The sequence below is a fragment of the Sapajus apella genome, unplaced genomic scaffold (genome assembly GCF_009761245.1).
Source record: "Sapajus apella isolate SASKATOON/1434 unplaced genomic scaffold, GSC_monkey_1.0 scaffold35, whole genome shotgun sequence".
NCBI lineage: Eukaryota > Metazoa > Chordata > Mammalia > Primates > Cebidae > Sapajus > Sapajus apella.
The window spans coordinates 15,376,780-15,397,078 of NW_022436975.1; positions in this window are offsets into that span (position 1 = coordinate 15,376,780).

Here is a 20,299-nt window from a genome sequence, read left to right on the forward strand (position 1 = left end):
CGGCGTGCCGTGGGAGTCCTTTGACAATCTCAACTTTCATCTGGGTCTGAAATTAAAGCTTCTCGGAATAATTTAGGAACAGCTTGACCCGTTGAGATACTCAACGACAGCCCTCCAGGGAAATAGTATGTTTCCTTCCTGGGAACAAGATGCTAGCGCAGTGCACCGGGAGGTATCCGGTGTCAACAATGCCAGAGCGCCCTCTGCTGCCTCAGAGAGGCAAGACACCAGTTACAAAAGCCAGATGGCACAGTGGCAATAAGCGGAGGAAACATTAAGCTCTTAGAAACGTTTAATCTGTGAAATTTAAAAGCTCTCATCATATTCTACTTTTAAAAGGGCCACCTGATTTTGATTTTGAGCACTCCTTGGACGATATCTTCTATTCTGGAGGATAATGAAAAGTCAGTGTTTTGAAGTTTTCAGATTATTTCTGTTGGTATATTTCTCCACCCTTTCTCGAATTTTATATGGAAATACGAAACTGCAAATCGGAGTGAAAATCCTTTGTGCAAAACAGGTGAGTGGAGAAAACGTCCTGATTTCTCCAGATAACCAAGCTCTAATAAAGAAAGAAATTTTAATTAAAATAAAGACATTAAGCACATATTGTTGCATTATTTTAAAAAGATAATTAAAAAAGAATTTGTCTCGATGTAAGTGTTTTTTTGTTTTGTTTCAACGATCAACCCAAATTTTGCTCAGACTTTAAGTTTTGAAATAAGAAAGTGAATTATTTTTTAAAAAGAAGAAAAATTTGCTTCACATTAATATGTACACTATTTTTGCCCTTAAAATCTTTGCAATAAATGTATATACACACTCAGCTTGCAAATACTTCTTTAGAAAATAACCCACTCTGAGTAGAAGTAATCAGATATGGTACCAGCATGGGCAAACCCATAAGAAAGGTTATTTGCATTAAAAATGAATTTTTCAGTAGGGAAAATCGATTACCAAGTGAAATACAAGTTTTTGTTTTGTTTTTTTTTTAAGGTTCAAACCCTTTTAAATTTTTATGTGTTATAAGGTTTATGTCGATTAAAACAAATGTACTTTTGTAGTAATTCAACATTATGAATTTTAAGATTGCAGCATATTTTGAAACACACACTTTTGCCATGAAGACTGTTGTTGTATATATCAATGCTGATGTAATAAAATGCTTCTGTTAACTATGTAGTTATTAAATAAATCTTGTAAAAATAAAGTTCTGTTTATTTTATCATGTCAGAACAAAATAGCTGTCTAAAATCACTTATTTTAATCTTACCTTTTAAATGAAAATGCCTATAAGAATATGAAGCTATAAGATTACTGAGGAAACTAAGATAAAATTAAAAATTGTATGACTTTGTAATTTGGTATAATTAAAAAACCATGTATTGATTAAATGATAAATAAGGTTAAATATTTGACCAACTATGTCCAGTTCCATATAAATGTAGGTACATTTGTCTTCTGAAAGGTCTTTCTCCAAATAATGCATTTACAAATTTATGGCACAATAAGTGAAGAAATAGTAGAACTTTTATGTTTTTATTTTAAGCATCCTTTTCCAAATTAAAAATATTATTTTTTCTTATAGTTAATTTAAATTTCTTCCTAAATAAATTCATACTTTATCCAGGAGAAAATAAACAGAGGGGCATAATTTTGCTATAAGTATTTTAGTTATCATAATCAGTTAAAAAACAACCTCTAGGTAAATAAAATATATAATAAAATTTAAATTAAAAATGAAAATAAAATGCACTAAATTCATGGGTGGAAGACATGAACATGACTTTTTCCTATTTTAAAAACCATTCGATGTATTCTTTAAAAAAAAAGAGAGAAATGACAAAAAAGAAAATTAAAAAAAAACAGAAGAGAAGCAACTAAAGGAGCTTCTCAGATGTCCAATAGATGCTGCCCAAAGTAAAAAGCCTGCTCTAATATGTTATTCAAATTTGCATGTAAGGGTTTTTAACCTTTCTTTATTTTATATGTGTACAGGATAACATATTGTAACTGAAACACTCTTCCTAATTTTTTCCGGCTAGGAAAAGCCTATGGAAACATTCACTTCCATAGGAGTAATATTTATCTAAACAGTATATTTAGGGAAAGCACTAATAGAACACAAGCAACTAATTACCGATGCTTTTAGGAAGTCACCATAATAATAATTGTGCACTGTCTTGATGAAATTAATACAGAATTTAATATTTGTAGACCACAAAAAAGCCCTAATCGTGGACCTCAGATTTGAAAGAACAGGCTTCAGCACGATGTGTATCATTTTAGTATTCAGACTCAGCTGTCATTGCGATTTCTACAGCTGCTACTAAGTAACTAATATACTGCAGAAATATAACTGAGTAGGAATTGAAAATAAAGTGCTTTAAGAATGAATAAAATTGGGACGTCAATAAATCAGAATTGATTGTCTTTAAGATAGAAGGTTAGTAGTTACAAACTGCAGGGAAAATATTTACATTGATGAACAAATCTCCAGGAAAGTAAAAAAGTTCAGATGTTGAATGCTATCAAGGCAAAAGAGAGTAAAATGGGAAGAAATTAAATATTTGAGACACATATAGGAAGAACGAAGAAGCAGCTTGACTTCAATTTTGTTTTTAATATTTCTGTAGATGTTTATGCAGAAAAACATTAAGGAATTCTTTGTTGTCATATGTCATAATTTTGATCTTGTTGAATTAAGAAGGACAGGGAAAAGTTGAAAAACAAATAAGCAAAATATTAATTTACTATTCAACTCTTATGGATTGACAAGACAGAATTGTGTTTTTTCTTTCCTACTTGCTGGTCAAGGTCTTTTTAAACATAAAAAAGGGAAGTATTTTAAATATAATTTTATACATGGTACGGTTGTCTCCCCTTAGCCTCGGTTTGTTTTCTGTGGTTTTAGTTACCCGCAGTCATCTGTGGTCTGAAAATATTACATGGAAAATTCCAGAAATAGACTATTCATAAGTTTCAAATTTCATGCTGTTTTGAGAGGCATAATAAAATCTCGCACCGCCCAACTCCATCCCACCCAGGATGTGAATCATCCTTTGTCCAGCATCTCCAAGCTATATGTAGCTACCCCTTAGTCACTCAGTAGCCATCTTGATGATCAGATCTACCGTAGATGCAGTAATATCACACAGTATCACTTATGTTCAAGCAACACTTGCTTTGCTTAAAATGGCCACAAGGTTCAAAAGTACTGATGTTGGGAATTCAGATATGCCAAAGAGAAGCCGTAGGTACATCCTTTAAGAGAATAGGTGAACGTTCTCAAATTAATAAGGAAAGGAAAAATATTGTATACCGAGGTTGCTAATATCTAGAGTAAGAATAGATCATCTATTTCTGAAATTATAAAGAAAGGTAAACTTATGCAAGTTTTGTTGTCTGTATTCAAACTGCAAAAGTTACGGCCATGGTGCATAAGAGCTTACTTAAAATGCAAAAGACACTAAATTTGCTGTTGGAAGACAAGAGCCGAAGCATGTTCTGATTGAAGACAATCAGGTTCAATGCTATCTGCAGTTTCAGGCATCCACTAGGGGTCACAGAATGCATCCTCTGCAGAGAAGTGGAGACTACTGTCTAAATAATAGAATGACTATAACATAGCATATCCTGGGTGAATAGCTTTCTTCTGCTAATTTGAAGAAAAAACAGGTGAAAAAGAAACTAGGCTTAGGAAAGTATTTCTTACTGATTTGAATGTTCTAAGTGGTAGTGACCATGTACTCACTTAGACAGGATATTTAACTTGAACTCAGACACATTGCTTCTCAGGAATTCCCAATACTCAATGTTATTGTGAAGAGTGGGAGTCACAGGCTAAAGTGATAAGGACTATATACCTCAGGCAAGGTCAATTTAAAGGTTACAAAGTTTGGGTTGCTATGAAAACATTAAATAGAGAAAGGTGTTACCTTGCCCAGAGGCATGTAGTGTCAGTTTTCCAAATCGAAGAATTTCTTTTTTCCCTGGACATCCTCGGCCTGATTTTGCTCTCTCGATTCCCAGAATTCAGGTATAATAATTATATTTTTTCATTGTCTTGATAATATCAGATAAACAGAAATTGGCTACAAGAATGCCAAGGATGCATTCTTCGATATGTGATTTTTACAATCTGGTATGTTTAAAGAAAGGGGCTTTGATTCTATGAAAGGATTATTTTTACCTAGCTTTTCAACTCAGAAAGCACAGATACTTAAATGCCCACTAAGCATCAGGAAGTTGTTTCAATTGGATGAAGGAAGGAGGGGTGTGGTGTGTGCACATATAAATACATGTATATGGAAAGGAATATTTATATTAGAGATCATAGTTAACATTTAAAACCTGGTTGTAAAAAAAATAAAACCAACTGTAGCTGTGGCTTGGACCTATCTCTTTTGTATTTATCTTCCTATTATCAGATAATGTACTTGGTGAAGCTGCCTGGTACAAAAGGGTTATTAATAAAGAATCATTAAAAATGGCTAGTTCATTCAGACTATTCTCCATACTCCTGCTGTTGTTATTGCAATAACTTTCTGCAGTAATTAACGTTTTCTAAGTCCGTGAATACCCTTTCAATGAATAAAATTTTTCTACGTTATCTTTCTACCTCTCTCTCTCTCTCTCTCTCTCTGCTTTATCTTAATTAATGATGAAACCCAGTAAGGTAAGTGATTAGTTACACCAATAACATCGAACATACCAATCACTCCAAAATGTAGGACCCAAACTTAAACCACAGAATGTGTGTGTGTGTGTGTGTGTGTGTGTGTGTGTGTGTGTAGACTTGAATTGATTTTTCTTTTAATCTCCTCTTCTTTTCATGATAAATAACTTCTCTCAGATTTCCGAAGATAAAAGTGTAGATTCATTCATTCATTTATTCACTGTTTGAGTGCTTAGTAGGTGTCAGACTCTGTTCTTTGTGTTAAATATTCAATGGTGAATGAAATTGATGTGATTTCTATTCATATGGAACTTATAGTCTTTCTCAGTGTTAAATTTTATTCTCTCCTGAACTTACTTTCTATAATTCATGTCTTTTTATCTTTAAGTGCTTCCATGTCACTAATCGGAGTTTTCCTCAGAAGAACAGATTTGTATTTTGCTATTCTGGGATAAGCAAGACCAATATATTTACATTTTTCTTGCAGATCCCACATCCTCATATCTTTGGAAACAATGAATGCTTTTTGCTATTCTCTTTCAAATTTAAAAATCAATTGATTAAAATATTAATAAATGCTGAATAATGTTGACTATGAAGTATTGACATCTGTCTCGATTGTGGTTTATTAGTCATGCTTCAATTTGTGTTTATTGATTATAAACATTTACTTTTATTATGTCATAGATTTTGATTTCAAACGTAAATTTTGCCACATACATGCGCATCCAAACTCTGTAATTTAGTTCTTACCCTTCATGTATACATTCTAATAAGCTGTAGCTTTGTCCCTATTTTTTTCTTTTTTGCTGTTTGTTCATTTTCTTTTATTTTAATGAGTGATTTTTTCCAATTATCAAGATTATTTTCAGTTTACCCTTTCATTTTTGTATAGGACCTGAAATTTAACAAACTTAGATCAATGAAATTATTAATTGGTTTTATTGGATTGATTAGTTGTACACAACAAATCTAATTTAGTTATTAAAGTGGTCCTAATAACTAGACTCACTTCTTCATGACCTCATTATTTCAAATGTTTAAAATAAACATCAAATCAACTAAACACTCAAAAGCCTATACAAAAATATGCCCACAGATATGATTTCAAGTTCTTTTTAAATCAATTTTATGAGATGTGAAGTTTTTAGATTTATGTCTTTATGAAAAACGGCTTTAAATATCTTCCTCGTTTATTGCTCAGAACTGTTGGTCACCATCTTAGCCAAATCTTTGAAAGTGGCTAGATGTCTGTCTCTGTCAGACTGTTCCAGACAATGACAAGTGGTATGTGTACCAAATAGGTTAAACATGTTTCCTGTAAGTTTTAATTATTAACTTATCGAAGTCTTTGAGGATGAGGACTTCTCTAGCTTTGCAATGCAATTGGTATAATATACAAATAAAGTACTAACATTGGATGCTGCAGATTTACAGACTGAACTTTGACTTTAATTAGCTGACTAATTTGAATTACTTTATTTCTTCCACTAGATTTTAGTTCTATGTGAACTCAATTAGTGACTCTCCATCATGTGCTGTAAGAATCACCTGGGGAGCTAGTTTATGAATTTAGGTTTTCAGGTCTCATCCTTGAAAGTTCAGTTTCAGCAGGTCTCAGTACATTTGAAGAAGCACCTCAGGTGGTTCAGACGCAATTGATACACATTTGGAGAAACTTGGATCAGCTTTTTAAGCATTTTCTAGATCTAAACATTTTGACTTTAAAGAAAATTAATAATGCAAAGATAGTGAATCTGATCACTAGATAGGCAGACCCAGAAATAATTGGTATTGGAGAATACCAATTGAAGAATTGGAGAAATCTTAGTTATAGTATACAGAAAGCGCAAGTTCGTGTTCTCAAAGAAGTCAATGCCAAGAGAGGGTTAAGCATACATTCAGTTTATTAGGAAAAATGCCTATGTGAGAAAAAATAAAGATGCAGCAGAATAATCTGGGAGATTTGTGAGACTGCAATGCAGTCTGATCTCTAACAAGAGAGGCAGAGAAGGTGTGGTGTGAGGGTCTTAGATTAACATGTAGTCTAAGGAAGTTTTGTCGAGGTCACCAGAAGGCTCCTGACCGTGAGTGGGCCGTCAGGAGTCCTAAGTCTTCCAAGAATATGCCTTCTCTAGTATCTCTACCATAGTTAGTCACAGGTTAAAGTCGTTCATAAGAAACATTTCCTCTGAACAAATATAAAGATGGATTTTTACAGCATAGGGGTTTAGGCTCTTGGTGAATTACATGCCCTCTATTTACAGATCTGTGAGGTATGTTCTCACAGCCACCACAGAAAGTCAAATCACTATTAATAACAGCATCAGTTGCTGGGAAATTTAACAGGTATTTAGATACTATCACATGAAAAAAATAGAGATTTTATCTGAACAAGATCAACAATCAATAAAAGATGAGAGTAATTTGAGAAGTAAAAAATAATTACTTTGCTCCCAAAATGTATTCGTGGTAATAGGCTGTTATCCTGTGATATAAACAACTGGTATCCTATGAACAACCCCCAAATCTCACTGGTTTAAAGTAACAAAGGTCAATATCTTGATCATATGACATACTCTGTACACATTGGAAGGGAGACTCTGTTTTGGTATTTCAAGAAGTCCAACAGAGTAAGGCTTCACTATTTATAGATGCCATAATTGCATAATCTCCAATAATATGTTAAAGAAAGAGAAGACTAAAGATTCAAGTTTGAATTTTTACAGCTTCCATTCACATTTTGTTGTCTAGAATTAGTTACATGGCTATGCAGAAAATTGGAATCTTCATGTATCTAGAAGTTGAAGAGAATAGAAACTGGTGAATAGTGATGTTTACCAAAACATGACCCCTTTCTAACACTATCACTGGTATATTGTGGCTGACTATATCATCCCTGAGAACCCTGTAACTCATAAATGCAGTGTGGCTAAAATAAAACTTGGTTTAATGCTTTGTGTATTGTTTTGAAAGCAGTGAAGCATGAGGACAGGGCTTAAACAAAAAGTCAATACATCTTTTTTTTTTCTCCCCATTTATTTATTTTATTGCATTTTAGGTTTTGGAGTACATGTGAAGAACATGCAAAATTGTTGCATAGGTACACACGTGGCAGTCTGATTTGCTGCCTTCCTCCCCATCACCTACATCTGGCATTTCTCCCCTTGCTATCTCTCCCCAGCTCCCCACCCCCCACCGTCCCTCCCCTATTTCCCCCCAACTGACCCCAGTGTGTAGTGCTCCCCTGCCTGTGTCCATGTGTTCTCATTGTTCAATACCCGCCTATGAGTAGATGCTTTCTCTGAATTGTTGTATGATTTTGGAATTTTTCTTGTATTTTTGAGCCCCTCTTTCTCATTTTAATACTGAAAGGATGGAATTTACTATACAAAAATATATTCCAGAATTCAGTTAGTTCTGATAATAAAAGCAACAGTAATAGCAATAGAAATACAACATCATCTAGTGCATGTAGAGTAAGCCACTGAGGAAAGTGCTTCATTTTCACTCCACATGTAGGAGTATTGTTCTAAGACTGAATTCTGGGGATCATCAATTTCTCTCAAAATATTCATGATATTCTGTAGATAAAAGCCTCTTTGGGATGCCTAGGGGAACATGCCCAGCGTGCCTAAGACACATGCACTCGATCCTCATCCTTTGAATGGATAATACTGAGACACATTCTGCCCAGATCCTCACAGAGTTCCAACAGGATCAAGCTTAAAACATCACCAATTTACCCTCACTTCAGTTCCCTGGAACCACTCCCAAAAAAAGTCCTTGTCTTAGTCAGTCATCCAAAGGGAAAACCTATGGTAAGACAGCAGAGTAACCTCAGTCAGATAAGACAATAGAGCATCACTGATGGCAAGGGTCTTAAATGTTTTTAGGTACAACCCTGATCCAGTGTATGGTTCCTCTGTGAAGTCAGTTTCTACTTCTTGAAAGAACTCCTCATAGGGATATCCGGTCCTTCTATAGGAGCTGCGTATGTTGAACTAAGAAGCTGGTTTCATGAGAATGTGGAGAGTTTAGCATAGACAGGGAGGCTCCAGTTAGAACTGAGAAACTCCAGAGTTTTGATCTGATGCAGTTTTCTCTAGCTGTGGCGGAAGGATGTTGAAAGAAAGCCCTGAAAGGGATCCAGGGTACAGCAATTCTGCAATGCAGTTCTGTACTCTGCATGTGCTAATTTGATAAGTGATAATGTATATCAATAAGAAAAAGAATAATGTGCATGAGAAAAAGAAGAATAAAAAGCATAAGATACTCCTAAAAATATAGATGCCTCTATATTGAGTAAATGGAGAAATGTATACCAAATATATGTTACATGTATTATGTATTTGGGAAATAGATAAATAAATAATAGCTCTAAAGTATAGCATAGACGTACTTCACAGCGCTTCCTGAACAAGCAGGGGCACTGTCAAACACAGAAGCTCTGACTTTCTTCTTCCCTTTTCTCTCTGACCAATTGCCCTGGGACGTATAACGGTTGTCGGCCGCTGCGAGGCCAATAATACCTCAGGACATCTTAACTGTGCTACCTTGAGGGCATCCAAGCTACATTGAAGAACAGTAAGGAAAACTGAAAAACATTCAGAAACATACCACCTGCAAAAGGCCGAGAAATTGTAGAAAATCCGGCACTGATTCCAAGTGCACTAGCCTCTATTTAGATAGACGTGCATAAAATTTAATAAATGGTTATTGATCTATCTGGGGAGGCATTCTTTAACAATGAATTTATGTAATGAAGTGTGAATATGTTCTTAATAAATCAGACTATAATCAGCAGATTTAAAATTTACTGGGCCTTGTTAGATGGTATATATCCCTCTTTAGCATTTGATTATAAAGCAAGGTATAAACTCTATATAATTTAATGCATAGTAAAATATCTATATAAAACAAACCTTCAAAATATGGTTCTAGCTTCAGGAGAAGATTCTATCAGCCTTTGTTATAGAGGGCTAGTATGCAATGACTTCTTATTGAAATAGGTGTATTTCATTTAAAATACTCAGCAATTTTTCAGAGTTAGTTAACACAACCTGCAATATCTGGACTGAAAAGAAACTGTGGATTCCTCCGAAGAAAGTTGTTTAAGGTTTATCATATGTGAGTTTGCCATCATACTATCACATATAATAGCAACAATAATAACCCATACTCAAATAATATTTTATTTTTTTAATGATCTTTCCTGCTATTTATCTTCCCACTTTCATTCATATATGAGAACACTGAAGGAGAATGTGATTCAAATTAATTTACATGTTTAACTCAATGATACATGCTAATTAATTTAATAGCTAGAAAACCAGCTTCCATGTGGCTGATAAATACATATTCTTATGCATTTCTGCCTGACAACTCACACTGGTGCTTTCATGACCCTTTATCTTGGACTAGTCCTCACATCTAAACAATGTAGATGTGAGCATGACTTTAATTCTCAGACTGAAAGTAATTCACACTGGTAACTATAATATACTTCATAGTCAATTAATAATGATATAATAGTCCACACACAGTATCCTCTAATAAGCATAGTTTTAAAATTCTATAAGATACTAAAATCCATGAACAGTTTCAACCCTGCTGTTTTTGATATTCAATCGTCAGCAATTTGTCCAACAGGGAAAGGTGAAATGTGCCAGAAATTCTACAGGTGCAGGATTGCCTAGTTTTCACCGCATTTCCACACATGAGGGTTACAAGCCCCACAACTGTGCTGTGAAGTATTATTCTCTCATTATGCAAACTAAGAAACAGTGGCTTTCTGGGACACAACAGTGGCAGAGTCAGAGCTGGAGCTCATGGCTTCTGATGCAAAAGCCACTGCTCTTTCCTCTTCCCATCCCATGCCAACTTGGAGCTTTTCGCTGGCTTGAGTTAAGGCTTCACAACAACCTGTTCTTGCCAAGAGACAAACCGAGTAGTAGCGTATTCATAACAGGTCCATGCATCTTGGCTTTTGTGTTTGTGAGGCAAGGTATCACCCTTACTTCTGATCAGGTACTGAATGCTATGTTTCTTATGAATAGTAATCTCCATAAGAACTCAAAAATATAATTGAGTTCCCTTGGAGCATAATTATGTTGTAGAAGGTTCTCTGAATATTTCTCCCAAAGGAATATTAATGAATAGCATAAGAATGTCTTTCAGCCATAGGCATAGATTTCCTCATCTCTTTTGTGGATCAGTTTAGGGTTGGAGAGAATTGAAATGGAGTGAAAGGGAGACTTAGAGACATGCAGGGAGTATTTGGACTTTTCATTTAATTTCATTGTGGAGTCATTGGACAGTAACGAAATAAATACCTCCCTCATTGCTTTCCAATAGTCACATTCTTTGGTATATACTTGATAATCTACAGATCAATCATGCTTGCAGGAAACTCACAGCTTGACCTATGACTAACTAGCCTTTGCTTCAAAGAAGTACATTTTTCATACACAGCACATTTTAAAATTGCCTCTGCTAGATTCACCATCACAAAGTCACACTCAGAGAATAAATAGCGAAAGTTGCTATCTGAGAGTTGGTATACTTTTAAACGTAAGTTATGACACACAGCCATCCTTCCCATGTGATTCCAAGCCCATCTCTCTTTACGAAGCATAAACAAGGTCTGTGCCACTTACTTTGGTATTGTTTTTTTTTTTCCACTGTCTACCTGGAATGCCTGTCTTCTCACCTCTCTGCCTATCTATATCCTGCCATTCCATCAACACCCTGATTAAATTTTATTTCTTCAATGCTACACTTCCAAGACCACAGATTTAACTTTATTTTGAGAATTACAGAATCTAAGGCTACTAAAATGCATTCTGGCACCTATGTATGTTGTAATCTTTTGTACTTACAACAGAGCCTAGTACTCTTTTATGCATATCATAGGCATTCAATGAATACTCACCGAATTTTTTCAGGCTCACAATGAATTAATGAGCATGTATAATTCTCAGTGTCTCTTTTGCTTGTGGTTAAATCTGAAATAATAATAACTATTTGTTATTATTGATTTATTATGAGAAAACAAATCCTTTGGGACCCCAGAGTTTTATAACATATTCCTGCCAACAACTGGGAAACAATATTTACAGAATATCTAAGTATGCGTTACCTTCCCCACCTCCAAAATATTCGTTTACTTCTCAGAGAGAGAGCTCTCTAAGTCCTTGCTAAGAGAGTCCTCACACTACCACTCAGCCTCTCCCCATCTCACATGGTACACACCCATGGACTCTTTCTCTTTGTAGAACATAAAAGAATAGGGGTGTTTTAATTGAAAATTTGGGCTTACTTCCTAGTTCCATCACCTTCTAGCTGAATGAGCTTCAACAGCTTACTTGATATCACTGATTCTCAATTTCATCACCTGTTAACTGGGGACAATGGAACTCCTCTATAGTGTTTGAGAGTGAAATGAGATTGTGTATGAAAAGCATCAGGCCCAATGTCAGGCATGGACCAAATTTTAAGGGCATGTTGATATCTCGTTCCACTCTCACTTCCCCTTTTTCCTCCAACTACTTCTTTCCTGGTCTTTCTCTTCTTATTTTACAATTTAGATGATTCCTGCTTTCTCTTCTGTCATGCAATGTCCCACTCAGGTAGGGTGATGGTATGTCCAGCAAGGGGAGAGGACAGGGAGGGTTACAGAAAACTCGCAGAGGAGTGCTGCCAGTGGCTGTTTTGCCTGGTCCAGGTTTCATAAAAGCACAAAAAATGCTTTTCAAAAAGCCGACTGCTGGCAACTGCCACAGGTTGAGGCTCTCAAGACTTCTGCAAGAAAAAGAAATATTCTACATTAATCTCCTCTATCCCCCCAATAGTGGCATTCAAAACCAAAGAAGCTATTGTGAAGATATTGCATTTTTAGAACAGTTAGATACAAAGCTTCAACAATGATATCTAAAGAAAAAGAGAGAAAATATCCTTCCCAGAGGCAGAATGAGATATAAAAGACTCAGAAAGTAGAGCAGAGATTAAAGCTTCTGTGATGCACAGTGGACAAATGTTCTGACATTCTATAAAAGGAACAAAATTAGACGTTTAATGTGGCTTGAGATCTGATTCAGAGATGCAGCTGAAGTCAAAATCTTAAATAGATACAGAAATCCAAGAAGTCTGAAAGTGACTGAAACCCATGATTTTGTATGTAATCATTTGTTTCTAGATTATTTGGGAGACATTAAGAAATATAGAATTAAATCATGACATTGACATTAGGGATAAAGGGAAACTTCACACTGCTCCATTTAACGTTTCTGAATGACCCTAGAGTAACTATACATATATAAAACACCACATATATATATAACATTATATAACACTATATATATAACACTATATATACATAATACTTTAATATTCACTATGCTTCAGTGAATTATTTAAGCACTTTGTATCTATTACTATATGTATTCATAACAATAGCCTTAAGAAGCATATAATCTTATATTTTTTCTTATTTTATTGGTTAGGAAACTGAAACTTAGAGAGTATACTTAACTTCCCCAGGGTCATCTAGTAAATGGTGGGGCTGAAATTTAAACTCAGACATGTAATTGGATGTGAAATATCATAACTCATAGACAAATTCAGCTAATATTTTGTTCTTGACTTTCCTTCTTCTGTTTGAGAATGGGTTGAAATCCTTTTATGAATCAGTCAATATTTTGCTTTTCCACTTCTTTGTTTATCTGGGATATTTTATAAACACATTATTTATCCCATGTAAAGATCTGTGGCATTTTATTATTCATTTGTATGTCTGTCTCTACCATGAGGTTGGGAACACCATTGGTAGCTTATACGTATTATGCATAATGTATGATCACACTAACTAGATGATATTTCTACATGACTAATTCCATTTAAAATGAAAGCTACACTCACATTTAAAGTTGCCATAGTTGCAGCAATTATTTGAAAAAAAAAAACCCTATTTATATCTAGTCTCAGTCTTTCAAAGACAAGATCTGAGTTGAAGCCCTAGCACAAAGTGCATCTTTCTAATCCCTGCTAAGAATGGGCAGGTGATTTGCCTAGTGTAGGCAGAAAGAAAGCAATAGCAGCACTTACAGTGTCCCTGACACACATCGCCTGGGTGTCTGACATCATTGGCAGTGTTCTGGGGAGACCACACACCCACCTCCTACCACTCCTCAAAAGATTAAGGTTAGGGACTTGAGCTGGGAGACAGAGTTGAAAAAATGATAGAAATGTTATCTTATTCCATTTGGTTCCTCTAAGGGACCAATCTTAAGCTGTGTCAAAGAAATACTGATAACTCAGGGTTAGAGAATATGTATGTTGAATTACAAATATTCCAAAATTATTATCACTTGAAAATTCTCAGGTAACTCAGCCCCTGCTTTTGAAAATCACTATATGCACAGTGAGATACCATTGCCTACCCATCAGATTGGTGAACTTTACAAAGACTTACATTAAAATATTGTCAAGGAATTTGATTGAGAAAGAATTTTGAATTCACAATTTAGGAATATAAATTGCTACAACTACTGTAGGGAACGCTTTGTCAATTTCTAATGCTCATTAAGACGTACACGTTGATGGACGGACTTAGATGTATACCCAACTGTTGTTCACGTGCTTGAGGAAACACGTACAAGAATGCTCACATGATATTGTGCTAAGAAAAGTAGGAAACAAAATGTCTATCAACAGGAATATGGGCAAATAAATTGTGGAATATTTACACAATATTAAAAATGAATAAAATATAGGTACACACATCAATACTCATGAATCTCAAAAACATAATGCATGAAAAAGCAAGTTGTAAAAGAATACATGCAGTATTTATATGAATGCTGAAACATTGTGAAACTATATTATATTGTTCCTGAATACACTACATGTAGAGAAAGTATAATTGAGAGCATGGGTATGAGAGAAAGCAATTCTGGAGTGTGGTTGTCTTGGGGAGAGGAGAGAACGTGAGATAAACCAGAAAGAGCACAAACACACTCTACTAATTATGCTGTTTATTTAAGCGAAATGAAAGGTACATCAGTATGCACTGTATTAATTTTTGTACTCTTTTGGATGCTTTAAATACACATTTCTAAAAGTAAAATACACAATTGCTAATACAGTTGTCAGCACTGAGACTAGAAACCAAAGATGCTATCTTAAATAACATGATGGGCATAGTATATCTTAGAGGGGAAAAAAAAAAACCTCAATAAAAGAAAACAAAAGAATAAATATTGCAGCAAACCCATTTCCTTTTGCTTTCAACTATTTTCAGCCAGAAGCTGAATTTGTGATTGAGTCCAGAAAGTGTCCTTGACAGTATTGTGAGAAAATTGTAGGCCACATGCATGCAATTGTTGAGATAGCCATTTCTTTCACTCTAGAAGTTCTGACATAACGACAACTTAACATTTGGGAGGAGCTCACAAAAACAAGTATGAAACCAAACTGTCTAGAGAAGCATAATAGCACTCCTCTTCTGCTTGAAAATTAGCTGGAGCTAATTTTGGTCTGCTCGATGCCAGTGTGTACAGTGGCAAGAAGATTAGCTCCATAGTTTTATTTTCTTTTTTGTTTTGTTTTTATTCTCCTTTCAAAATAAGTCTTTGATCCCAGGCTAACGGGAAAAGCATTTTTCTAATTTGGGTGCAAGGAGGAGCTTAGCTCTTGGTACTTCCAAGTGCAAGTCAGCATTGAGTAAGAGCTCATACTCTGCTAGAAATCTAAGGCATATTAGATTTTAGCATTCATTTAGAATTGAACACTTGTCACCTTCTTGATGAGCTGTAACTATAGAAATTCTATGAAGGACTTGAGATGAGCTTTCAAATAATTTTATTATTTAATATCTTCTTAACAATGTCTTTTTAAGCAAGAAATCCACAATGAGCAGCTACATTAGAATAGATTGTTCTCATATTACATTGTCTTTAGCTCTCTATGCCTCAGATTGGGAAGTAGAGATAACATGTGATTAGACACCGTTTTAATGAAGGGTTTATCTCTTTGTGTTGAGTGGTAAAGCATTTTAATCAAAGTAGAAATTTGCAAATATATTTATAGTCCCTAGCCTTAGAATATTATTAAAATCCTATAACAAATATATTTTTAAAATTTAATAACTATGCAACTTGAATGAATCCAGTAACCAGGCAAATAAATCCTGATTTTTCTCATCAGGGATGTGGCACTCCATTTTCTCACAATTTTACAGGCTATATTAGCCTTTCAATATTCAACCTAATCATTTAATAATGTCTTATGTATTTCTACTATTTCACTTGTTATCAGTTTAATTGAGGTTCTCCAATGACCTCAAAGTCTCTTTTCTTTCCATTTCCACTGTGTGGGGAAGTAGGAATAGTGAAATATTAGACATATTTCTAAGTCTAACCAATCAATAAAGAGTTTTGGGGAAAAAAGTGATTGGGAGTTACAAATGGAGGTTTTATCATCTGAAACTTAAAAAAAAGTAGCTTGATCAATTAAAATAAAATTACTCTATAGCTTGTTTATAGTCACAAAATGCCTGAAACCCTATAAAAAAAAAAGTAAAGGTACTCTTGAGCATTTGTTATTTTAAATCAGTTATACATTCCTTGCAACTTTGAAATGTCACAAGTCAATATATTTGAGGATAAAATGTCTGAAACCTGATTTGTAGAGATCCCACTAACCAAGGCTTCAACATCCATAGAAACCCACTGGCTATCCAGAAAAATGAGAAGCAGAGTTTAATATTTTCATCTCCATCCTTAAAGCATAACACATTTGCCATGGAATACTTGTTTAATTGTGAAAGGCATTATACATGTGAATGTATAAGTACAATTTAAACATATATAAACTGCTCAATACTTCCCATCCAGGTTAACTAATAGAACATCACTGGTACCCTAATGCCTCCTGTATAATCCTCCTCAATATGTTCTTCCCTCCCTTCACACTTAACCACCAACCTGACTTTGTGTTAATCATTCCTTTATCTTCCTTCATAATCTTACCACTTATATATGTATTCATAAGCATTAAACTGTTTATTTTTAAAATAGTGAGTAGCAAGCTCAAGCGCAGCTGTGTAAGAAAAAGATAACATGGCCACTATCATATCAGAAGGAAGCTTCATGAAGAAAAGGAAACTGTCCCGAGAGTGGGAATCTAGTTTCTGTTGATCTGACAATTTACAGAAAGCCATTCTGAGGAAGTCAGTGAGCAGTGAGCAAGGTCCCAAGTGAATCCTAGAAACGCAGGGTTTACTGCGGTGGAAATCCGACAGGGCTCAAGTGTGGGTCAGGTTTGAGACATCAGGAAGGAATCTGGTCCGGGAAAACAAGCTGCTTTGTATTTTCTGTTTCTAAGCCCACCAGGGCCTATCTCTTAGGACAAGTTTAAATCATTTCTGTGCAGTGATGTGAATGTCCAGCATGTAGGGCAGCAAGGCAAGGAGGGAAGAGCAGAAACTTCATAAGCACATGGTCAAAGAAAGCCCAGGATAGAGGAATCTTGGCCTCAGGTGAAGAAGAAAGAGTACGGACGTGCTTTGTGCTGGTGATATGGGGCCCGTCTGGTTCTCCATATCCCATGTACCCTTGGGGTTCTGGCGTCTCTCTTCTCCATAATCCTGGGAATGATTTTTCCACTAAGTTTTGCGTTGGGTATCCTGTTCTGTGTCCTTTGCATTCCTTTCGCTTGGTTTCCCTCCTATTTAGCAGCACATACCCTTCATGAGTTTCTGGAGAAATTGTTGATAGGAGCTTTTAATCAGATCTTGCATACTGAAAACTCTAAAGGCATCTTTCATACTGACTGTTGGGATGGTTTAGAAATAATGTCCAAAATTTTGAATGTTTTCTTCCATTGTTTTCTTGCTTCCACTATTATTGAGAAATCCAAAATAATTTTTATCCCAGATACTTTGTTTTTGATACTTTTTTTCTCTCTCCTTACAGAATCTTGCTTTCTTCTCACAATTCTGAAATTTCACAATGATGGCCTTAGTTCTTCAGAAAAACAGAACCGATAGGATATATTCAGATACATAAAAAGAAATTTATTACGAGAATTGGCTCACGTGATTATGAAGATTTAGAAACCCCATGATCCACCATCTGCAAGCGGGAGTCCCAGAGAAGCTAATGGTAAAATTCAGTCTGAGCCCAAAGACCAGAGAACTGAGAGGAAACTCTGCCGGTGCAAGCCCAGAGAACAAAGGCCTAAGAACCTGAAGCTTGGATGTCTGAAGACAGATGAGAGATATCCAGCTTCAAAAGAGAGAGAAAATTCACCTTTCCCCCACCCTTTTGTTCTATCTAGGCCTCAAGGGGAGGTAATGCACACCTGCATTTGTGAGAGGAATCTTCTTGTCTCAGTCCGCTAATTCAAATGCTAGTGTCTTCAGACACAGCCAGAAAAAATGTTGTACCAGCTATTTGGGCATCCCTTAGCTCAGTCTAATTAACACATACAATTAACCATCACAGAGGCTTTGGAGAATTCTCTGATATAAATTAGGTTGGTCTTTCATTTTCTCCACTCTCAGTTTCCTAGGCTCTGCTGAGTCAGTTACCACTTGTCTTTCTGTTTTCCAGCTTCCAGTATTTTGTTCTTACTCTCTGCCCCGTTTTCCTCATCTTTGGGGCTTTATGCTTGATTTTAAAAAATCCCTAACTTTATTGCTAGAAATGTTTAGAGAGAGAAGAATTAGATGCATGTGCTCAACCTGTTATCTTGACCTCCAGATTTCCCACTATAAGACATTTCCTATTTTATTATATACAATAGAAGAATCGACATGTAAATTAATCAAATATATAAATGTTTATGGAATAAAGGACTCCTTTTATTTCAATAGATAATTTGTCAATAGAAAAATTTTCATAATATTATACATTATCCCTATGCTGCTTTTTTACTATAGAGTCATAAAATTTTGGGAATTTTATATTCATCCTGCTGCTAAACCACTATTATAATCAAAGGAGAATGTGAAAACAAAATATCCAGCAATGAATTAGGTAAGTACTACTACTTGGGAATTTGATATAATGACCTAAGTCCTCCTATGTTATTACTTTTAGATAAAATATCACTATTCTAATTAGAATTTACATTTAGCTATAGTAATAAACGTAGTAATGCCAGATTTGGAGCATTAGTTTCATTGACTTAAAACATGGATGCAGCTGTCTAAGAAGGAAACAGAAAGGAGTTACATCAGATCCTGCTTCTATGCAGGATGACTGGTATACGTAGGCTGAAAGCTTTTTAAACACCAGGGACAAAGGTTCTGTGAGCCATTTGAGTGTAAAAGCTATGCCCTAACTCACTAACATTGTACCTGATGGGTGTGGGCTCCTCCAGAAAGGCAGGTTGAAAATATTCACTGGAGACGAAAACAAAGGCCGTTTGGAGTGCAGCTGAGGTGTTGGATAGGCCTGCCATATGAAATACAGGCCTGCCAGTTACATTTGAATTTCAGATCGACGAGAAACATTTTCTTTAGTGAAGTGTGTCCCATTCAATATTTCGGATATACTTCTACACCTCCCTCCAAAAAGATCAATGTTTACCTAAAATTTAAATTTAACTGAGATCCAGTATTTTATTTGTTAAATCTGGTTACTGAAGTCATGGCCCTTAATCTGGAATTCGAATCTCAAATAAAATTTGGGTCAAAGAAATAAAAATTTTAAAGCTCTAGGAAAGAAAAATTAGAGCTCAAGGCTTCCAGTGCAGTGATTAGGGAAGAGTATATTAGGAATGAAAGAGAAAATAGTACGTTCCATACGGCACAGGCATAAAGCACCATGGCTTTTCAGGAAGCCAAAGGAGACTGCTCAATTACCTCTTAATCAGGTGGGAGGGATTTAATAGAATGAGCATTCTGGGGGTTACTGTATCTTTGTTTTGGAAATGGCTTTGTTGTCTTCCCTGGGCCCTTGAGACCTGGAGACCGGAGGTAACTACTGTAATAAGCACAGAAAACTGTTTATACGAGGGAGCTCTGAGTTTAGAGAAGGCAGTGGAAGATACTTGCAAAAGAGGAGTTAAGTTAAAATTAAATTATAATATTTCAAATCACACCTTTTCTGATAGAACCAGACATTTCCTAAACACATTCACTTGCCCCTAGCTCCATGTCCTACCATCTATTAGTGTCTATAAATAAGAATTTAATATGGACTTTCAGAATAGACTTTTTTTTTTTTAGACAGAGTTTTGCTCTTGTTGCCCAGGCTGGAGTGCTATGGTGCGATCTTGGCTCACTGCAACCTCTGCCTCCTGGGTTCAAGCAATTCTCCTACCTCAGGCTCCCAAGAAGCTGGGATTACAGGCATGCGCCACTGCGCCCAGCTAATTTTTTGGATTTTTAGTAAAGACGGGGTTTCTCCATGTTGGTTAGGCTGGTCTCGAACTCCCGGCCTCAGGTGATCAACCCACCTAGGCCTCCCAAAGTGCTGGGATTACAGGCATGAGCCACCATGCCCGGCCTATTTGTTATTGTTGTTTACTGTTTTAAACACTGTCTTTAATGTTTCCCTTAGGTGTACACTTAATCAGAGCTTGCAATCTCTTGAAGATTCTTCCCCATGCTCT